The following is a 4,344-nucleotide window of genomic DNA, read 5'->3' as shown; positions in this document are numbered from 1 at the left end:
GGAAGGCATCAGAATTGTTAAAAGAAGGGTTGAGATGGAGGGTGGGGGATGGAAAAAATATAAAAATATGGGAGGATAAATGGCTCACAACTCCATCATCTTTCTGTGTACAGGCTCTTGTTTCAAGACTAAATAAGAATGCAAAGGTAGAGGAATTAATTGTGCAGGACAGTAGGGAATGGAATGAGACTTTAATAGGGGAGATATTTGGGCTGGAGGAAGTGGAACAAATTCTGAGTTTGCCACTGAGTAAACTGAACTCTGGCGATAAAATGGTGTGGGGACCATCTAAGAAGGGACTTTTTTCGGTGAGAAGTGCATATAACCTGGAGTTGGAGAGAAGGAAGAGATTAAAAGGGGAAACTTCACAGGAGCATGTTGATGATCAAAGGTGGGTCAGGATATGGGAGTTGCATATACCAGAGAAAACCAAATTGTTTTTATGGAAAGCTGGAATTAATCTGATGACTAAGAAGCTAGTGGATAGTGATTTATGTCCCATTTGTAAACATGAGGTGGAATCTACCATGCATGTACTCTGGCAGTGTTCTGCTGCCAATGATGTGTGGATAGAGTCTTTATTCAAAATTAAAAAATGGATCATTGCAGAAGACAACTTACTGACTTTGATTGAAAAAATGATGCAGAAGCTGACTAAGAAGGAAATGGAGGAGATGGCTATGATTATAAGGGGATTATGGCTCAGAAGAAATCAGTTTGTTTTTGAAAATGTTTTCAAAAGCCCCGGACAGGTGGTCAGGATAGCAAGGGATGAAATAAGGGATTTTCAGGTAGTTCAAAATATGAATTTAAATAAGGTATCAGGTAATCCTGTAGATAAGCAAAGAAGGTGGAAGGTTCCAAGTGAGGGCTTTGTAAAGGTTAATTGGGATGCAGCTATCAACTTGAATCTAAGAATGATGGGGATAGGAGTAGTTATAAGGGATGAAAGGGGAGAAGTGCTAATAGCCTGCTGTGATCAGAAGAAGTATGTGCAACAACCAGCTACAGCAGAATGTATGGCCCTCTGGAAAGCTATGGAACTGGGCAGAGATCTTGGCTTCAATAGGGTGATTTTCGAAGGTGATGCATATACTATTGTGAAGGCTGTAAATGAGGAAAGTGAAGACTTCCCAACTTATGGGAGTATAGTTCAAGATGTGAAACAGATGCTGCAACAATACAGAAACTGGAAAGTGCAATTTGTCAATAGGAACTCGAATGAAGTGGCTCACATTTTAGCCAAGATGGCTATTAGTTTAGAGATTGAGAAAGTTTGGATGGAAGATATACCAAGTTGTATTTCTGAAAGTATAGAAAAGGATAAGAAATGTATGAACAATGTTGATTAATGATTAATACAAATTGTTTTGATTCAAAAAAAAAAAAAAAAAACAATGCCTTCTTCTCACAACGAGTCAACACTCTCTCTAAATTCAATAAGTATGCATCAAAAGAAGATCCAAAAACAGTTAAGTCATCCATAAAAACTTCCATGCAATTTTCAACCATGTCACTAAAAATGCTCATCATGCAACGTTAAAAAGTAGCAAGTGCATTACACAATCGAAATGACATTCTACGAAAAGCATAAGTATCAAAAGGACAAGTAAAAGTGGTTTTTATCCTGATTTTCTAATGCAATTTCAATTTGATAATAACCAGAATAAACATCTAAGAAACAATAGAAAGGATGATCAGCCACACGCTCAAGAATTTGATCAATAAAAGGGAGGGGAAAATGGTCTTTCCGGGTGGTAGCGTTCAATTTTCTATAATTAATGTACATCCGCCACCCAGTCACAAGTTTTGTAGGAACTAACTCACCTAGCTCATTCTTCACCACAGTGACACCTGACTTTTTAGGAACAACCTGTGTAGTACTTACCCATTTACTATCAGCAATAGGATATATCATTCCTGCATCTAATAGTTTCAACACTTTATTTTGCACCACTTTTTTCATAGTAGGATTAAGCCTACGCTGGGGGTCTCTACAGGGCTAGTTCCTTCCTCCAAATTAATTTTATGAGAACAGACCTGGGACTAATACCTTTTATATCAGCAATGCTCCAACCTAAGGCTGACTTATGCTCACTTAGGGTCCAAACTAATTTCTCACCTTGAGACTAAGACAATTCAGATGAGATAATGACAGGAAAAGTATCACCTAAACCAAGGAAAGCATGCTTTAAACCCTTAGGCAGAGATTTCAATTCAACTTTGGGTGCTTCCACACTTGAAGGAATTTGTTTTTCACATTTCTTAGGCAACTCCTCAAACTTTGGTTGCCATGCCTGAGTGTCATAATCTTGAGTTCTATAAAAAATAGCACAAATATCAACTACATCAGATGGATCACTGATAGAATCAAACTCATAATTAACAAGAAAATACTCAAGGGGATTAAAATCATGAGATATAGAAACTCCCCTATTCATGAGTGAGTCAATCATGTATGTCTGGTGGCTTTCGTCATCATCTTCTGGTTGTTTTGCAATATGGAAGATATTCACCTAGAGAGTCATGTTTCCAAAAGACAGCTTCATGAGCCCATTCCTACGATTAATAAGAGCATTAGCAGTGGTAAGGAAAGGCCTACCTAAAATCAAAAGAATTGTAGAAGTAGTATCAACAACAGAGATAGTGTCAAGTATTATGAAATCAACATGATAATAAAATTTTTCAATCTGAATTAGAACATCCTCTACCACTACCCGGGGTACTTTGACTGAACGGTCAGCCATTGCAATACCACAGTGGTTGGTTTGATTTCTCTCAACCCCAACTACAAATAAATAGAATATGGCATTAGATTCACTCTAGCTCCTAAATCTAGCAAAGTTTACCCAAACTCATGATTTCCAATGATGCACGTAATGGTTAAACAACCAGGATCCTTGTACTTGGGAGGAATCCGCTGCTCAATTAGAGCACTAACTTGCTCTGTCAGGAACGCTATCTTCTTCACATGGTGCTTCCTCTTAACTGTACACAAATCTTTGAGAACTTTTGCATAAGTAGGAACTTGTTTAATCACATGCAAAAGAGGAAGATTGATTTTTACCTGCCTTAGATTCTTTAGGATTTCATTGTTAGGATCCAAAGTTCGCTTGCTTGATTTTAAAGTTTGAGGGAATGGTATCTTAACAGGACTTTTTTCTCACCTTAGGTTCCTTGGTCAGCTCGGCATCACTACTATCTTAATCATTTTCCACATCCTCTGATTTGTTCATTGTTGGGATGTGTAATGACTTACCACTTCTCGTCACAATGGCATTCACATCCTTCAAATTCTCTTGTGCCTTGTGTTGACCATGGGGTGCAGACTGAACTTGACAAGGAAACTTACCTCGCTCATTCACACTCAAGGAGCTCATTAATTTGGACATATGGCTCTTTATCTCCTTATTTTCTTCAACAACCTGTGTAATCAAAGATTCAAACTTTTGATTAGTCTTACCTTGTGTCACAATAAAAGCATGCAAAGTGTCTTCTAAATGACTCATAGAATATAAAGGTGCATGATATGGTATAGGATATGATCTAAGGGGTCGTGCATGCTGTTAGTTTTCAATTTCCAGTTAAAATTTGGGTGATTGTGCCATCCCAAATTATAGGTATTAGAGAAAGGTATTAAAGGCTTATTGTACATCTCAACCTTTTTGTTTAGGTTGCATCTCAACCTTTTTGTTTAGGTTATCCTCTTCCCTGAGATGATAAATTCCACCACCATTTGGGTTTCTTGTAGGTCGTAACCTATTTGTGCTCTCAGTAGCACTAGGTCCAGTCCAAGTATGAGTTTTTTCAGCAAGCTCATTAAGGTATTCTATGGCCTCATCAGGATCTTTGTGTAAGAACTCACCATTACACATCATCTCCACAAATTGTTGCTCTTTAGGTGTAAGTCCCTAGTAAAAGTAGCTCACTAAGCGCCAATTCTCATACTCATGGTGAGGACACATACTCAACAACTCCTTAAATCTTTTCCAAGACTGATATAAAGTCTTACTGTCAATTTGGTGGAGGTTTACCTTTTTAAAGCGTAGGTCTTATGTTGGGGAGAATATTTATTAAAGAAGATCTGAGTCATCTCATTCCATGACCTAATAGATCAGGGTTTTAGTGAGTATAGCCAACTCTTAGCTCTATCCTTCAAAGAGAAAGGAAAGAACTTAAGTCTCACAATGTCATCAGTTGCATTCTCTATGAAAAGTCGCAACTACTTCCTCAAATTCCCTAATGTGCACATATGGATTTTCATTTTTCAAGCCATGAAAAGTAGGGAGTAACTATATCATCCCTATTTTAAAATCCAATTGGCAAGTATTAGCTGAAGACATG

Source organism: Juglans microcarpa x Juglans regia, chromosome 6D, assembly GCF_004785595.1.
Source record: "Juglans microcarpa x Juglans regia isolate MS1-56 chromosome 6D, Jm3101_v1.0, whole genome shotgun sequence".
NCBI classification, from domain to species: domain Eukaryota; kingdom Viridiplantae; phylum Streptophyta; class Magnoliopsida; order Fagales; family Juglandaceae; genus Juglans; species Juglans microcarpa x Juglans regia.
Note: the sequence above shows the minus strand (reverse complement) of the source record.